Genomic DNA, 20,077 nt, shown 5'->3' on the forward strand with positions numbered 1-20,077 from the left:
TCTTATTTAGCATTCTTATTTAGTCTATAAGTGACTGCACGGCGTATTGCATTTTAATGAGCGTTGTCTTACGTTACATTTTCGCATCCACCCGAGAACTGATCAAGGAGGCAGGACCGGATTGCACAAAAATCGAAATTGGTTATGCCGCTGGGCTCCTCATTTTGAAGGGGCTTCAAAAATAAACAAACAACTCTCGTAGTGTACAAGTCGAAGCCTTCTTTAAAATCATAATTTGTTTTCCTTTGGTCGAAACAGTAGAAAAAATCAAATTAATATAATACCAGCGCACGACCCGCGAAAAACTACAGGGTATTCAAATTTAAGATTTGTGAAGCTGAAAATATATTAAAAAAAATGTTTGCCTATAACTTAAAATTTTAAATTTTAAATGATAAAAATTACGAAATTACTCAACAAATGATATATATACAGGGTGGGGCAAAAGTAATCACCCTTTTGGAAAACGCTATAACTTTTGCAAATGCCGCCTATTGTCAATTCGGTTTTGACATTTGTGAAGTTAATAAACGCAGAATACAAATCGACAAGACATGAATCGGTTTACTCCGCAAGAACGCGAAATAACAAGCAGTACCAAAGTTTATCATAAAAAAAAATTACAGCAAAGGAACATCGGGTGATTACTTTTGCCCCACCCTGTATATACATATTTCAAATATAGAATTATTAATTATATAAAAAAAAAGAAGATATGACCCAAATGTGAATGGTACAAGAAGTTGGGGACTTCCGTGGAAGACATGGCACGATCAAGTGAATCAGTTACTTGAGTCGGGCCATGTCTGGAGTGAGAATAATAAAATAGTATGTATGAATGAGAATGGGGCAAGTAGTGTGTGCCTAGACCGATTGTTTGGCGGTCCGTACTCTCTGTCTACCTCGTCGGTGAAAAGGCGTGGTGTTTAGTTAGTAAGTTTTGATTTGATACCTTCTTTATTGTTTGTCTGAATCGTTCCCACAATCAGTTCCAATTTTGAAAATCAAAGCCAATGCCAGTTTTAGAGTTTATTAAACTCGATTCACACACATAGACATTATTATTTTTAATTATTGAAATAAATAACTGAAATATAGTTTTTTTTTGTAAAACATGGAACTTTTAAGCCGACTGTTAGCTACCTATTGATATCCAAGTAATTAAACGTGCTTTGCCCTCGGTCACTGATATGGGTTTACTATATTATCTGTCAACCTGTGTGGTTAAAAACGCATAGAATATCGTACGAAAAATGATATTCTTGAAGGTTTTGGAGCTATGAGCCGGCTAACTATGTCCTTAAGGCGAAGCTTAATACTAAATCACCATTTTGATTAATCTTTATAACGAATTGGTGTACATTATGAATACCAAAAAATATGATTTAGATAAATTGAAGGTTTTCCTTTCGTTTTGCTTGAGTAGAATACAAATAAAAAATAAATTACTCAATAAAAAATATAAATGTAAACTACTAAAAAAAATATTTTTTCAATAGAAATGTGTGAACGCGTAAAGGTAACAACTTCATAAAAACACATTATTATAGCTAAGATTATCTGTGACTAGTGATGTATAAATTCCAGGGAATTAATTTCTGGGGAATAATCCCGGGAATATTCCCGGGAATATTCCCCTGGACGGGGAATTTTGATTTTAACAACATAATACCTCAAAAAGAATAATATTTATTAAATAAAAAATAAAATATACACACATATGGTACATATAGAGCAGGATAGATCCATAAAAACTATTCCCATGTATATAGGAATAGGATCCAAGAGAAAAATAACAAAAAAACACCGATCAAAATTATTTTAAAGTGAGTAGTATCTCTATATAATTTTATACTGTACAGTATTAGAAGCCTATATACATACACTTTATGCTAGTAAACGGTACATATAAAAAATCAATCGTAAAACTGTAAAAATGACACAACTTCACAGATCGTTACTGTTCACCTGATGATACCGATTGGACACTGACACTATCAACTTCGCTTCCACTTTCATCTTCATATTCTTCTTCTTCTTCTTCATCCGACCCGGACGAAGTTGTTGCCGACTCAGGATTATCTACGTTTTCTCCTTCCTCAGCACATTCAATTGGATGTTTGCGTTTGCGAGTACCAGATAGGTTTGAAACGTTATGATGCGAAGCAATCTGCTCATCCGTGGAAGAAAGGGTTTTCTTGGGAGCAACTTGAGAGCCTCTTTCAGAGGAAAGAAGTTTCCAATTGTGTGCCACAAATGTTATTTTCCCCGCTCTTTGAGTTGTTAGACGATGCCTCCGTGTTGTATGAATGCGACTAAACGTGCTAAAAGATCTCTCAGTGGCTGTTTAAGTAATGGGAGCAGTCAATATTCTTATGGAAACCTGTGACAAATCAGAACATCCGCACATCCCCTTCCACCAGGTCACTGGCGTGATTTTATCCACACACTTCCATAGGAATGCCTTGCTCTATGATTCTTCTTTAGCCCTATAATTGGCTAAATCAACAAGAACATTTGCACTATCAACAGTCTCCATATGACTTGCTACTTGGTCAATGAATTCAAGTGCTTCAAGTTGCTGTGCGTGGCTTAGCAGATGTCCTTGGGAACCTGGATCTAGTAAGGCAGCAGCCAGATGTATTGGAGCAATAGCAAATTCTTTGCGCTGCGCCGCCTTTTCCAGTATTTGCTTCTCTTCGGCATGTGACAGTAGAGACGCTGGAAGAGTTTTACTCAGACTGTAACGGACGTAGTTGACCATATTATTTAATTTCATAAAAATTGTTTACTTTTATAAAATGTCCCTACTCCACGCCACTGGCAAAATCACCACTCCCCGCCACTGGTCATTTTGTCCAGTTTTCGGCCCAAGCGGCTTGAAAACTTTGACTCCGAATGGCTTCGATACCACATCGCCGGCTTACCTGCCGCGTGGATCAATGTCCAGCATTTTTCTATGTAAATTTTACATAGAAAAATCAATTTTTAAACATTGCAAATATGTATATTTTACTTGTTCATCCCCTCGGCGGTAGTCAAATAAACACTATTTTCGATATACTACCGCTGAGGAGATATTAAAAAAGCTGTTTTTCACCCATATGTAAACCCATTTTTGAACAATATTTTTTACCTTTTTTGCGTGTACAAAAATCCAGGAACCTCGTAGCATAGTGAATCTTATCTCTTTCTGAGCGCTATGTTACGGGGGACCTCGGAAAAATACTAACTTAACATGTTTTACAAATTTGATCGCTTGAGATCATTTTTACACATTTATTTTACAAACATTTCTTATTTTTTGTCGTATCTTGGCAAACAAAAAATCTAGTTGTCAAGATACACATTCTCATAACTACTATGCTTTTAAACTATGTAATTGTCATTCATGTAAGCGTTCAAAATCTTTTCTAACTCGCAAATTTAAGCGACCACTATCACCATTGCTGCCGACAAAATGAATATGCAACAGTTTGTCGGAGGCTATAAACTCATTGTTGGCGCGGGTACAACCCCCCACCACTTTTGGGCTCCTAGCCCAATGTCGGGCGCGAGTCAGGCTAATTAAATATAAGCAGCCACATAATTCAAAATAAATCAGTTCATCTTTACCACCAAAACCAAGCGTTTTATTATCTACAAGTGACTCCTGCCCAACATCTGCCTCACCTCGCCGAGTCTTCTGCTCCAAGATCTTCTGGTGTTACCTCTTCGAGACCAGCCGGCCCTCCTTTGGAAAACCGCCAACACCAGAAGCGAGCAGAGACGAAAGCACACCCAGTGCCCACCATTCACCAAGCCTGGGTGCGGGAGGCAGATTTCATCACAATATCAACTACAATCATCATCATCATCGGCCGTAAAGGAGCATTCTCATCGGTTGAAGACACGGTTTGGACCCGGCGCCTAAATCTACAGTCTTGTGCGGACTCCCGTCCAGTACAAGTGGTCCTCCGAGCCGGATTCTCACACGCCTTCAACCAGGATGTCTCCAACTTTACGGTCGAGCCGGATCCAAGACGATGGATCCTCAACACCATCTGCAGATGCCCTGGACGCTGGGTCTCAGGCCACGGCTGCGGTTCACGTCACGCCTGACGTAACCCCCATGCCCACGCCCAGCACTACTCCTGACATGGCACCACCTGCACATCATGACTCACCGCCCTCCACATCTCAAGAGGATGCGATGGAGTTATTGCGACAACAGCTTCGCAGTCAAACCGAGCACATTGAGAGACTTAAAGCAGCTCTTCAATCAGCTCCAACAGCAGCAGCCCCTGCCCCTCCTGGACCTTCGAAGCTCCTGGAGAGGTCACCACCATCATGGACGCAGCCCGGCCAATCGAGCCCGGTGCCTCTGGTGGACCAGAGGTACGAGGAACCAGCAGCAGCAGTGCCTGCCCGATCTGGACCCGTACTCCTGGAAGGGTATCCTGCCCAAGGAGGACCCTGGCGCTTCCAAGGGTACAGCCCTGGATGGGTGCAGCCCGGCCAACCGAGCCCGGTGCCTCTGGTGGACCAGAGGTACTCAGCAGCGGCGCAGCCAAGGCCAGCCGGTCCCCCGCCCTCGTCACCCTGGCCCAATGCAGGGTGGCCAAACATGATGCAGCCTGGACCCTCTGGCCCCGTACCGCCCGCCCCTCTGATAGAACAGAGGCAAGCCGTACCTGAAGTGCCAGCCGGACCTGTACCTCTGGTGGACCAGAGGTACGCATCACGAGCGCAGCAAGAGCCAGCAGGCCCTGCGCAACCAGCACCCTGGACCATTCAGGGATGCCCAGTACTGGTGCAGCCTGGACCTCATGGCCCTGTGCTGCCCGTACCTCTGCCCCACCCGGGGTACCCAGCGCCGACGCCAGGATCACCTGCCGGACTGCTGGAGCAGTGGGACGTGCCATGGACACAGCCTGGACCACCTGGACCCTCTGGACCATCTGGACCATCTGGACATGTGCCGCCCGTACCACTGCGCGAACAGGAGTATGGCGTGCCGGCACGGCCAGATGGCCCGCCCACAGCCAGTACCAGCTCCATGCCGAGATTCCCGCCCCAACCTACGGCGGATGAGACGGCCCAACATACCAGAGCCTGGGTTCAGCATGATGGCAGTCCCATGGCTCAGCTGGCCTCCGCCCTGACAGAAGCCATCAGAGCTTCAAGGGCTCAGGACAGCCCCCGTCCCACAATCGAGGACGATCCACGAATGGCGGCCCTTATTGCCAGACAATCTATGGCCAAGGACCTGCCTCCATTCTCTGGAGATCCACTGGAGTGGCCCACCTGGAGGGCACAGTTTAACCAGTCTACCTCCACATGTCGGATGACCTCCAGTGAAAACTTGATCCGCCTACAGCGGGCCCTCAAGGGGAAAGCCCGAGAAGCCGTCGGCCCCCTTCTGATGGACCCTGCTCAGGTTCCGGAGATCCTGGCAGTCCTGGAGCAGAGATTTGGAGGGACTACCTCACTCGCTGCTCTGATGCTGGACAAGGTGAAGAAGCTGCCCCACCTCACAATTGAGGCCTCTCTGGAGGACATCGCAGACTTCTCTGGCACAGTTCAGAACCTGGTGGCATCACTCCGCTCCCTCAACAATGATGGCTACCTGACGAATCCAGCGCTGCTCAGTGACATCGCGGGGAAGATGCCGCCCACCTTGCGGTTGGCGTGGCTGATGGAAGTGCGGCACTACGAGGCCTCCGCTACCATCTGCCAGTTTGCCGCCTTCCTGAAAACCGTCGCGAACGCCATCCCAAAGTCCGGTTTGGTTGACCCCGCGAGGTCCCGCCCACGCCGTGAACATTCGTTCTCAATAACGGAACAGTTTTCGCGAAAAAACAGTGCTCAAAATCGTGAAACATGTGACGAAAACCGTTTAGAGAACACGTCTGCCGCGTCAGAACAGTTTTGGCGAAAAAACGGTGCTAAAAAACGTGATACCTGTGAAAGTTTCATCAATATGTCTGCCGCGTCAGAAAAGTTTTCGCGAAAAAACAATTCGAACAAAAGTGACACTTGTGACAACAGTTTAAACACGTCTGCCGCGTCAGAACGGTTTTTATCGCGGGAAAACAATGTTTACAACAACAATTCTAGTGAAAAACAACAGTTCGCGCAAAATAATCGAAAGCCCCAAATTTTGTCTGGTAATAATCGAATGCCCCAAATTTTGTCTGGTAATAATCGAGAAAATAATCGAAGCGGGGAAAAAGTGCAAAACAGTTACAATGAAGTTCGCGAGTTCGACAACCGCGCCGGGTGTGTCGAGTGTGGTGAAAATGGCCACCAACTTAGCGAATGTCGCACTTTCGCCGCGAAAGACTTAAAATATCGTTTTGAAACAGTGAACGACGCCGGTTTGTGCCGATTGTGCCTCAATGGCAAACATTATACGAAACAGTGCAAAGTTAGTGTATGGTGCGGCGTGGGGGAGTGCAGATCCCCCCACCACCGACTTCTTCACAACTATAATAACAATCGTGATAATGACATTACTGTGGCAGATGTTCACAATATGTGACGCCACACCGAAAGTGCCGTGTTAAAAGTGGTGGGAGTCATATTGTCGGGCCCGAAGCGGCAGATTAAAACCTTTGCGCTTCTGGACGAGGGCTCAACAGTCACCCTTATTGACGCCACCACAGCACAAAAACTCGGCACAACCGGACCTACCCGTGAGCTACGACTACACGGAGCAAAAAACATGTGCTCAACAGACTTGACGTCCCGCCGCGTGCCAATCACTCTACGCGGCGCCGGAATCTCTGATGAGTACGTGATCAAAGCAAATACCATCCAGCAGCTCAGCCTTCCTGTCCAGAGGTACCACGGTCGCTACATCACCCCCACACTTCTCATCGGGCAAGACAATGCTAACTTAATTGTCTCGAGGGAAGTGCGCGACGTTCGTGATTCTACGCGAATATTATCACGAACGGCGTTGGGGTGGACCACCCATGGCGGAGGGACCTCTGGACATGTGAATGAAGCTACCACATTGGCCATACGAGCCACACTGTCACCCAGGCGCACTGCCGGGAGGCATTATACAGTGCACCATGGACCATCTGGACCCGTACCGCGAGCACCTCTGATACAGGCGGCCGTACGAGGAGTACCAGCTGGATCTGTGCCAGCACCTTTGCAGAGAAGACCACCCAGGCACCATGCCCGGTGGCATTCTACCATGCCCCATGGACCATCTGGACCCGTACCGCGAGCACCTCTGATACAGGCGGCCGTACGAGGAGTACCAGCTGGATCTGTGCCAGCATCTTTGCAGAGAAGACCACCCAGGCACCATGCCCGGTGGCATTCTACCATGTCCCATGGACCATCTGGACCCGTACCGCGAGCACCTCTGATACAGGCGGCCGTACGAGGAGTACCAGCTGGATCTGTGCCAGCACCTTTGCAGAGAAGACCACCCAGGCACCATGCCCGGTGGCATTCTACCATGCCCCATGGACCATCTGGACCCGTACCGCGAGCACCTCTGATACAGGCGGCCGTACGAGGAGTACCAGCTGGATCTGTGCCAGCATCTTTGCAGAGAAGACCACCCAGGCACCATGCCCGGTGGCATTCTACCACGCCCCATGGACCATCTGGCCCCGTACCGCGAGCACCTCTGATACAGGCGGCCTTACGAGGAGTACCAGCTGGATCTGTGCCTGCAAATGGTACGAGAGAATCAGTCGGCCCCGCGAAAGGGTCTCCCAGGCACATTGAAGTAAGGCGCCAAAACGTTGGCCTTTCTTCAACTGTGGCAGAAACACTGCCCGACATCAAGAAATTCTCCTCATTTAATCATCTTATTCAAACTACCTGCCGGATACATCGTTCTATTAAAAGGTGTCGTGGAAAAAGCCACGAACAACCTGATAATCATTTAAGAACCGATGAAATCAAGGAAGCAGAGGCCCGATGGGCAAGAAAATGTCAAGAAGAGACATTTTATCATGACATAAATGCGCTCCAGAAAGGAGATCCACTACCAAGTGACAGTAGGCTCAAAGCCTTGAGCCCCTTCCTTGGACCTGGCGGCCTACTGAGGATGAACTCAAGAATACGAGCCCTCAGTAACGTGCCCCAAGCAGTGCGGACACCTATAATTTTGGATGGTGATCATGCATATGCACGACTTCTAGTGAGATATCATCACCAGGAAGCCGATCATCCGAATAAGGAGAGAACAATGGCTGAGGTGCGAGGCAGCTACCATGTGCTGCGACTGCGAACAAATATTCGCAAGATCGCCCACAACTGCCCCACCTGCAAGATGCGCAGGAGCAAGCCAGCCCCCCTTCTGATGGGGCCCTTGCCGCCATCAAGGCTAGCCCACCATGTTCCTCCATTCACCCCTGCTGCAGACGGCCGAGTGAGGACCGCCCGGATCCAGACGAGCACCGGATTTTACGTCCACCCCGATGTGAAGCTCGCTGTAATCCTGCCGGCCCCGCCTACCGATGCAACATCAACAGTACCACCAGCCCAGCACCATCCCAGAGGGACTGGCCGCCGCGGGCTGCAACGTACCAACAAACGTCCTATTTTTTAGTTCAGCATAGCTAAACGGGGGGAGTGTAACGGACGTAGTTGACCATATTATTTAATTTCATAAAAATTGTTTACTTTTATAAAATGTCCCTACTCCACGCCACTGGCAAAATCACCACTCCCCGCCACTGGTCATTTTGTCCAGTTTTCGGCCCAAGCGGCTTGAAAACTTTGACTCCGAATGGCTTCGATACCACATCGCCGGCTTACCTGCCGCGTGGATCAATGTCCAGCATTTTTTCTATGTAAATTTTACATAGAAAAATCAATTTTTAAACATTGCAAATATGTATATTTTACTTGTTCATCCCCTCGGCGGTAGTCAAATAAACACTATTTTCGATATACTACCGCTGAGGAGATATTAAAAAAGCTGTTTTTCACCCATATGTAAACCCATTTTTGAACAATATTTTTTACCTTTTTTGCGTGTACAAAAATCCAGGAACCTCGTAGCATAGTGAATCTTATCTCTTTCTGAGCGCTATGTTACGGGGGACCTCGGAAAAATACTAACTTAACATGTTTTACAAATTTGATCGCTTGAGATCATTTTTACACATTTATTTTACAAACATTTCTTATTTTTTGTCGTATCTTGGCAAACAAAAAATCTAGTTGTCAAGATACACATTCTCATAACTACTATGCTTTTAAACTATGTAATTGTCATTCATGTAAGCGTTCAAAATCTTTTCTAACTCGCAAATTTAAGCGACCACTATCACCATTGCTGCCGACAAAATGAATATGCAACAGTTTGTCGGAGGCTATAAACTCATTGTTGGCGCGGGTACAACCCCCCACCACTTTTGGGCTCCTAGCCCAATGTCGGGCGCGAGTCAGGCTAATTAAATATAAGCAGCCACATAATTCAAAATAAATCAGTTCATCTTTACCACCAAAACCAAGCGTTTTATTATCTACAAGTGACTCCTGCCCAACATCTGCCTCACCTCGCCGAGTCTTCTGCTCCAAGATCTTCTGGTGTTACCTCTTCGAGACCAGCCGGCCCTCCTTTGGAAAACCGCCAACACCAGAAGCGAGCAGAGACGAAAGCACACCCAGTGCCCACCATTCACCAAGCCTGGGTGCGGGAGGCAGATTTCATCACAATATCAACTACAATCATCATCATCATCGGCCGTAAAGGAGCATTCTCATCGGTTGAAGACACGGTTTGGACCCGGCGCCTAAATCTACAGTCTTGTGCGGACTCCCGTCCAGTACACAGACTGCTCTCAATATCCTCAAAAGCATACAATGCTTTGTGTGTTAGTGGATCGTCTCCCTCTAGCTGTGTAATCCAGGAAACAATCGGTCGCAGAACATCAGCTAATGATGTCACTCTTGTCCAGTAAACATCATCGTCCAACAGACTGTTCTTCATATCACGAGGTAAAGATGAGGCAGCTTTGTTTACTGCAGATGTTTGCAGGCTTACTTTACATGCTGACACTCAATAAAGCATCCAAGAGAAGTGTAGAAACCATTTTATTAAAAATAAAATAAATTCCCCGTTTTCGGGAATTTATTTCAGGTCGGGGAATATTCCCGGGAATATTCCTGTTCCCGGGAATATTCCCCGGGGAATATTCCCGGTTCTTCATCACTATCTGTGACAGTTTCACTTAATTAACTTTTTTGCTTTTGTATAAAATTATTTACAAAATAAATACAAACCAGTTTTGTGCTTGAAATCGAACGTTTCTAGACTCCATGTGTCAAGCGACTTTAATGCTTATTACCTACAATATAAGGTATACCAAGAATATACACATTTTTGGCTAGTAGCTTCCTCTTAATCACCTCTTCGGGTAAAATCCGGTCCTGAAAGCAGGTTTCCTTCTTCTTATTGCAGCTTTCCACCCACGAGTCCTCAGACTGATGCGCCAATTCGACCTCCACGACACACACCTTCCTAGTAGGTACTAAATTACCAAGCCAGATTCGCATTAAGAAACATGAATGCTAATCAAAATGTGATAGTACACAGAGCAGAATTCACAGCGGGTATGCTTCATTTCCTTGCATCAAATGCAATCTTCTATAATCACTTCCTTCATTTTTGATGATTGTTCTGCTGCTTGTTTGAACTCGGGGCGTGCATATAATGCGAATCGGATTTAAGAACAAGTTTCCTAAACTACAGCCCACTCAGTCTGCCAATATATTCCGTTAGGGCCCGTTCCCACTTCCGTTTTCAAATCGGAGGCGGGTCCCGTTTTAAAAACGGATGCCCTAGTGGCTGTAGTGGATGTATGGAGCTGTTCACACTTGTCCGACACGATTTGAAAACGGATCCGACATTTTTTGTCGGATGGCTCGCCTACGCAGCGCGTCCGTTTTCAAATCGTGTCGGAACACGCTCGCTCATAGTGTTGTATGGAGCTGTTCACACTTGTCGTCCAGTCGTTCCGGCAGAGTCCCCGCCAAACCCCGACCCCTCCCCGCCCGCTCCCTGTCGCAAGGAAGCAGGCACGCTGCGTGCTTGTATTTGGTTATTTTGTTAAGTAAATAAATCAAAACTACAATAATGGATAAGGAAATAAATCCCGAAAATTTAATACCACTGGTCGAAGAAAGAGTATGGTAATATTTTATCTTTAACTAAATAAAAACAAAACACTTGATGTACACAACTTTTGTACATCAAAATTTTTATTTTTATTTTTTTAAGTTTACTTTTTAAAATTTTAAAGCTTTAATGAGATGCACGGAAGAGCGTATTAGTTTAATAAACACATAATAAAAAATATTTGAGTTGTTATTGTTTTCTTACTTTAAAATATCGATAGCCTTTCTTCAGGACAAATGCACTTTCTCAATTTTGTATTTTGATATGTTAAGCTCTCTGAAACTCATTCCAGTATATGGTTAAAGGAAGTGATAGACATTCTCTTAAGCCATTAAGCGCCCTTGAGGTGATTTTTCATGGTGAAAACGGCGCTATATAAATAATCCAATCATTATTATTCTAAAATAATTAAAGAACTTTAGTTCATCACTTCTCAACTCACCAATTAACACTTGGAAAATTCCTACAGAAAATCATTCGGCTATGATTGGGTGTACCCAAAATTTTCTTTTCACTTTTTTCCTTCTTTTTAATAAGTACAACATGACAACAAGAGCTTCATCGTCGTCCATTGCGCACCATTACTGAAGAATGAGCAAATAACATGTTTTTGTTGAATCGACAATTATTTTTTTTCGTAGAGTATGGTCCGTTTTTAAAACGGATCCGTTTTTAAAACGGTAGTGTGAACAGGGCCATTGGCCATACGTTTTTAAAACGCTTTAACACTTGGAAAATTCCTACAGAAAATCATTCAGCTATGATTGGGTGTACCCAAAATTTTCTTTTCACTTTTTTCCTTCTTTTTAATAAGTACAACATGACAACAAGAGCTTCATCGTCGTCCATTGCGCACCATTACTGAAGAATGAGCAAATAACATGTTTTTGTTGAATCGACAAATTATTCTTTTTCGTAGAGTATGGTCCGTTTTTAAAACGGTAGTGTGAACAGGGCCATTGGCCATACGTTTTTAAAACGGGACCCGCCTCCGATTTGAAAACGGAAGTGGGAACGGGCCCTTACTTTAACATAATGATCATTTCTTTAAGAGGAAGCTACAAGCCAAAAATGTGTATATTCTTGGGATACCTTATATCGTAGGTAATAGGCATTAAAATCGCTTGACAAACGGAGTCTAGAAACGTTCGATTTCAAGCAAAAAACTGGTTTTTACTTATTTTGTAAATAATTTTATAAGAAAGCAAAAAAGTTAATCAAGTGAAACTGTCACAGATAATCTTAGCTATAATAATATATTTTTTAAAGTTGTTTCCTTAACGCGTTCATATATTTCGTTTTACATTTATATTTTTAATTTAGTAATTTATTTTTTCATTCGTATTCTACTCAAGCGAAACGATAGGAAAACCTTCAATTTATCTAAAGCATATTTTTTGGTATTCATAATGTACACCAATTCGTTATAAAGATTAATCGAAATAGTGATTTAGCATTTAGCTTCGCCTTAATGTTTGTAAATTCTGCGTACTCCTAGTAGAGTGTTATCGTTTCAGGTGGCGTTTACTGATTGCTCTCCTTATTTTAATATTATTTCTAAAAACCAGAACTTACACCATTTAATACTTGATGTATTCAACTTTAATGTATGTTAATTTATGTAATTGATGTAAACTACTGCCAAAGCTATATATTAGAAGACATGTGATAAAAGTAACTTCCTATATATTTCGGGTTGAAATACTGCGAATATATTTGGCCCCTTTTATAAGTTTTGGAGTTGCCATCAATTAAAAATAAGTTAAAACACTTTTCCAAAGACATAATTCTTCATAAAGCCGTTGGGCGGCGGGGGAGGGGCCAGGGCGGGGGCGGCTAAAGCATTTTGACGATAATTCACGCAACGCCCGGATTAACGATAGTTATTAACGGGTGAGTATTTCAGAAATACATATATCTGGCAGAAGATTGAAACGGGGAAAGTTTTTCACGGTGGCGTTAGCAAGTTTCCCCGTGAATATGTCTATCGTAGGATTCCCGGCGCCTGCTTTCGACCCGAAAAAGAGAAATCACCCAAAAAAGCTCGATCAACTTGCAAACTTTTATAAACTTAACCTCCACCCGGCGAGGGGCGAATCTCGCCTGTATTTGGACGTAGACTTGGGCCCTTTCGGCTACTGGCACTCCGCGATGATATCTGCGGGTATGTAGCACTTTTGTTAGGTATACTTAGGTATTTATTTCATAGGTAGATTTAGAAAGAGAAGTTTTTCCCGTGCTAAGTGAAACTATGTTTTACAATTTATCTTCTTAAATATAATTTTGATTTGTAATAAACGTTTATTTATGGGAAGCATTCTGTACATTATTTATTGTTTAGTTTTTATGTCAACTTCGAAGGATTTTATCATTTAAGATTTTAAAGCCTTGATCAGGCTTTAACTTAATATCCAGTATTATGTGTGATATATATTATTGTGTCCTATTTTTGTCTTTGCTTCATTCATATGTCATGTTTGTACTATTTCTCTTCTGTAACGCTTATTTTTCTCTTTTCATGTTATATGTTTTGTATAAAAGGCCAACAGTCTGTTAATATGTGAATAAATATACCAATTTATATTTAAATTTTATAAAATTTTATTTTATATTCGTTTGTCATTTTTTAAACTTTATAATGTATTCCCAATACCTTTCTATCATGAGTCCACATTCGAAGAGGAATGTTTGTAGCCAATTCATGAATAGAATAGTTTCCCCTGGCACGGACCAGTCTTACCTTCCTCGTAGGGATGTCAGTAGGTACGCTGGCGCCTGTGGGGGGAGAGAGGGGAGGCGGGCAGCACTAGTAGTAGAGGTAAGAAAGGAAGGAAGGAGTCTCAGGTCTGTAGGTAAGATAAAGGGAGGAAAAACTTAGGTGAGAGATAGTGCACTGCCTCTACGAATCTTTATCATTTTATATTTTCCCCGGAACATTTGAATTAATAGGTGGGCGGGGATATATATACGACTTGGATATTTGGGTCAAATCTGGAAATATCCGACTAATCCTGTTACAGAGACGCCTTGTACTCATTCTTCAGGAGAACAAAAAAGACGGCGTCTCGGATAAAGTGCTCTCCGGAGATGTTTTATGATGTCTGTATTTCTACGGCCATAAGTACTTGGACATAGGCACCTTACCTTTAATTTTAGATTATTTATGAAGTTGGTAAACTAATGTTTAAGACAAGATTTTTTATGCATAGCACAAAGGGTAACAATCATTTTATAAGCATTAATTATTAGCCTGAAACACTCATCCACATTGAAAAATCTCCCGATAAAAGATACATGACGCCAACGGGACTTGAACCCGTGTAGGTAGGTGAAAAAATGTAAGAAGCAGTAATTATTGTTGAATGAAACACTATTATATATTGAATTATTTCGCGGATAAGAGATAAGCCGCCATAGCTCAGTGGTCAGAGCTGTCGACCCGAAATCGAAAGGACACGGGATCAAGTCCCGTTGACGTCATGTATCTTTTATCAGGAGATTTTTCAATGTGGATGAGTGTTTCAGGCTAATAATTATTGCTTATAAAATAAGTTCTTACCAGTTAAGTTTTAACATTTCAGTCTGAAAACTTTTTTTATAACAGTTTTTTTAGCGTCTTGCGGTTTGGGATTGATTGCTTTAAATATAACTACACGGTATATTCTGATTTATTCTTCTTTTATCGTTTTATCTAACCTTTCAAATTTCGATAATCTTTGAACATTTCACATTAATTTCACTGGCTCCATACGATTTGGAGCAGTTGGGACTGTTTTGCGGTATTATTAAGGTTTTTAAAATTAAAATTTAATTAGTTTCAATTTTTTTCTTTATTTAGTACCACAGATTTGAGAAAAACAAGAAATACTTTTCAGAGTGAGCTTTTTTTTACTTTCACATTTTCTACTTACGCACGTGTGTAGTTTTTTTATATAAGAAAACGTATATCAAAAGATACGTGGATGAATTAATTAAACAAGCAAAGTTTTGCCTATATTAAAATTATGACGTATCAAAAAATATATTACAATCTTTAAAAAGTACTCCCTCAAGACCGATCAAATTAATATTTTTTCCTTGAAAAGATACTTCATTTCAAAAATAAAATAAAAAAAGACCGTGAAATTATTACCGTAAGAAAGTGTTGGAAAATAACGAATCACCATTGGATAAACATTATTTTGGCAGTTTTCTGACACCTTTTGTGTGATTTGATAACTGATGTAGTTTCCTTTTGTCCCATTTTACGTTTTATCCATTCAAACTCCAAAAAGTCACCCAGGTACGGGGTATGATGGTCAAACACATGAATTTTTACGACTCTTTTTACGTGTTTTATCTTCGTTTCTTCGAAAAATTACTCTTTAATGAAAGTTATAACTTTTATCTTAAAATAATGATTCCGAATCACGTCGGGTCCGACAAAGACGCTTTATCGACAATTCTAAATCGGTGGACTAGTTTTTAGGGCTAGTTGTCTTTTCCTAAGGTTTTTATTAGATTAGATTTAATTATATTTTACCAATTAATATTTATACGGCATTACCCATTCTGGCCGTTTTTTATCCCCAAATTGGTAAATAAAATATACATAAATATTTTGCAAAAATTAATGAACATCCAATCTTTAGCTGAGAATTTGATACACAAAATTTTTCGATTTATGGTACGTTAAATCCAACAATGCATGTTCACAGGTCTTATAAAGATAATTCTAGACTTATAAGAAGATAATGTATACATGGAGATCGTACCTGACTCTCTTTAACCAGTGATTTCTGAGGTTATTTGGAGGTAATAACTGTAGACAGTTACAGGTTCCAATGATTTTTTTTCAACTAAACACAATAAATCATTAGGTATTGGACAGCCAGCGCCGGTTTGGAGGAGGGGGGGGGGGGGGTATATAGAAAAATGTAGGATAAATCTAGTTACCCTACCCTACTCCCACCACTACTCCTCGCCTGTCAATTCTGTCTTGATAGATTTCTGTCCTGTTATAATTCTGTCCTGTTAGAATTCTGTCCTGTTTGAATAATTCTGTCCTGAGTTTGGCCTATTAGAATGTATGTCTTTTTCAAAATATGAACGATCTTTGCCTGTGGTTGTAACGTTCCTAGGTTGGTTGGTTGGTTCCTCGGCACTTTATTCACCTAAAAAACTAGTCTGTTAGAATTCTGGCCTGTTAGAATGTTGACCTGATATGTATTTTACAAAATGTCAAACAATCTTGGCATGTAGCTGTAACGGCTGTAACGTTCCCAGGTTGGTTCCTCGGCGTTTTGCTAACCGATCACCGTCTTCAGCCCCCGTAGCCCATAAACCCGCCTTTATTGCCTACATATTGTTTGGAACGATGATCACGGATATTAACTTTGTGGTCGAAACATTATTTGCTTTGAATAGTAAAAGGGTTCTAAAAGTCGGCCGTTAAAGCCACTTTTATGGCTTGCGGGTTAAAACAATAGTCGAGCGTTGGCGCATTTATTGAAACAGAAATCTTGACGACTGCGGTATTAAAATTATATTCTGCCCGAGCTGAAGGCACTGTAAGGTTATATCGTAAAATGATAGAAAATTTAGATCTCACTGCTTTGTTTGGTGCTTTTCGTCTCATGATATTCTGCACAATTTTTCAATTATTACGGCTTAGAACGTAATTTAGTCTCATCGCTTCGCTTTAGTCTCATGATAATCTGCACAATTATTACGGTTTGGGACGTAATTTAGTCCCATCGCTTCGCTTTAGTCTCATGATAATCTGCACAATTTTTCAATTATTATGGCATGGGACGTAATTTACCCATTCTGGTGGAATACTTGGATCCAATTCGTGATCTTCCATTTCTGAAAATATATATTTTTTAATAATCATATATACAGGGTTTTCCAATAAGAGGTGTTATTTTGATATTCAAAGAAAAATGCCATTTTTTAATATAAATGATCAAATGTTTATTTCATTATAGTGAATACTGAAAAATAACATCAGTCAAATGACCACCACGACCACGCCGACAGGACCATATCCTTTTCATGAAATTTTCCATAACCAAATCGCAAAGTGGCTGCCTTATGTCCTCGCCTCACGAATTCCATCTTTGAGGTCTTGAATCGACGCTGGGCTGTTGGCGTAGACCTTCTCTTTCACGTGGCCCGAAAGGAAGAAGTCGCAAGGTGTTAAATCACAAGATCTCGGTGGCCAATTGTGATCACCTCTTCGAGAGATAACACAGTCCGGAAATTTTTCCCGTAAAAGATCAATGGTTTCGTTGCTTGTGTGGCACTTAGCGCCGTATTATTGAAATTAAACGTTGTCCAGATCAATACCATCCAATTCCGGCCATAAAAAATTATTAATCATCTCTCGATAGCTCTTTGAATATCAAAATAACAGCTCTTATTGGAAAAACCTTTAATAACAGTAAGTGTACAATGTGCGTGCCGCTAAAACTCAGAAACGATTATTTATTATTATCCCGGTATTATCAATGAACTAAGTGGTGTGGTAGCCCTCTATCCCCCATCCATGAGGAAAGTTCCCGTTTTTACCTAAAGTGCGGGCTTTTGAAGATATAAGGGCTGGAAGTTTTGCCCTGTAGAAATATCTAGAACATTCGAGAGTATTTGAGAGCATTCCCCAAATCTCCAGAACACCCCGGAACATTCTGAAATATTCGAGAATAGTCTGGAACGTTCCGGAACATCCCGGAATATCTAAGATCATAATGCACTAAAAACGGGATTACAGGCTGTTTCCTGATAAACTTTTAGTAAATTCGTAATCGTGACAATACATTGGTAAATCTAAATATTATAAAACAAAGTCACTATCCGCGTCTGTCTGTTTGTGCGCTTAGTCCTAAACTATGCAACGGAGTTTGGTAGGGATTTCACTATCATTTAGAGATTTTATCCGGAAGGTTTATATATATAATACATGGATATTATATTTATTGAAATTAGAGAAAAGTCTAGCAACGCCGGGTACACGTCAGCTACTATTATATATATATTTTTTAATAATAACTACTGGTAGTTACTGCCGGCTTCGCCCGAGTGTCAATATTAGTTTTCCAAAATGTTCCGTCTCTGTAAACAAGTGATAATAAATTGTAGAACAAGCAGTACAGCGTCTTGTATGATTTTTGAACGTATGTATATTTTAAAGCTATACGTACATAGACATATGAATATTAGTAGACCTGCCCTAAGTGATTAAAAGCGTATTATCCCCACTCCCCATACCGGTTCCATTGGAACCGGCTGTGCTCGCGTATGGCCTCAAGTGAAATTTGAAAACGTGACGTCATCATTCTTGTGCGAACTATGGTCGAGGCATCATCGGTTCATTTTACGAAATAACACGGCAAAATGTTGACTTGTACTATGAAAACTTGTAAAAATAGATGTGAAAAAGAGAATAAACCCAATTGTCGTATTACATTCCATATATAAGCATTATTTTACTTTATTTTAAGCATATTCACATCGTATAATATGAATCAGTTGTTACTATCACATCGAGAAACGTCTGGACGCGAAACACAAAGCTGGTTGGTTGCTGGGAAGTAAATTATGAACATTTATAAAAGTGTCTTAACTAAATACTTAAACGAAATATTCGACTCTGAAAATAGAACCGAATTTTTTGCCGAATTTGGACTTCGCAAATTTGTTCATAACGTGGCGAGTAATTTGCGCTCCCATGTAAAAATGTCTATTCATTCAAAAGCAGATTTTACTTTTAAGAAGTAAATGGTGATATTATAATGCGAGATGCCTATTTACTGTCAGATTGATTTATTGACGAATCACAGTCAGCTTCACTCCCTTCGTTCTTCAACAGTTGATTTTACCCCTCGCCATTATCTTCTCGTCTATTAATTCCTATGTCTGTGTATACGTATAACGAATTGTGTAAATGCCATAACAGGCTGACAATTTCAGCTGGAAAAGGCTGTGCAAATCTCTTGACGGCAGGGTTTACCGCTGAGAGTTTCTACTGCTTCGTACAAAAATATTTCTCTATAGTAAATACTAAAGTAATTTAGTTAATATTCAGGATAACCTTTTAACGGTTTTTACGAAATATAATATATTATAAGCAGGATTAGATTAAGTGCAGTAAATTATTAATATCCGTTCAATGTATTTAATAATGCTCTGTAACGGAAGCCATCGAGTAATTTTTAAAAGCATCAAATCCCCATTGACGTTGTTTAAACCTCTTGAGATATTGTGGACGTAATTAAAAAAATCTTGTGGATCAATAAATTAAATGGATGAAGTTATTAAGACCGTTAAATTTTCACTGAGATATACAATCTGAAATATTACAATTACCTCCCATCAAATACACGAAAGTTTTGCATTCTGTTACTTTAGGGGACATCAATAAAATGTGAAATGTCAGCGGTAAAAATTCTATGAGGTCATTCCGACAGTTTGAATTTGACGTCCATTTTAGTGCTACCTGAACAGAATACCTTCATTTTTGATAATTTATTGCACAAGTTTTAACACCGGCAATTCACTATTGATTACATAGAATACTATTGATCTCAAAGGGTTGGGTCTTCGTGTGCGGAAAAAATATATTGGTTTGAATCGATTGCGGAAATAAATTTTAGTGTGGCCATGCGCCTGGCACTTGAGCAAAACATTATAACTCCCATCGAGAGTCCGAGGTCTAATAAGAAGAAAGTTCTAATTTCACAAGATGTGAAAATTTTACGAGGACTTTATTTTTTGTATGAATACCAAAATCCAAAACATAGAAAGCTAAAAACTTCATTTTGGACCCCAAAAAATCTTCATTATATAACATTGACTTATTTACAAAACATAGCTTACATCAAAAAGTAAAACTAGTTATAATTAAACTTAGGCATCACTTTTCAATAAAATCTTTCTTTTGCTAGCCACATAACGGAA

At 41.1% G+C, this 20,077-nt stretch overlaps 1 protein-coding gene and 1 non-coding gene across 4 annotated transcripts in view; both read left to right on the top strand.

Moving 5' to 3' along the window:
* The window catches only part of foxo (forkhead box, sub-group O), a 243,483-nt gene that overhangs the window by 211,916 nt on the left and 11,490 nt on the right, over positions 1-20,077 (top strand). The gene's annotated exons all lie outside the window — the stretch shown is intronic.
* On the top strand, positions 14,548-14,620 carry TRNAS-CGA (transfer RNA serine (anticodon CGA)). The gene has a single exon. It is a non-coding gene; the product is annotated as a tRNA-Ser (tRNA).

Source organism: Hesperophylax consimilis, chromosome 6, assembly GCF_061612785.1.
Source record: "Hesperophylax consimilis isolate HC1 chromosome 6, BYU_Hcon_1.0, whole genome shotgun sequence".
Lineage (NCBI taxonomy): Eukaryota > Metazoa > Arthropoda > Insecta > Trichoptera > Limnephilidae > Hesperophylax > Hesperophylax consimilis.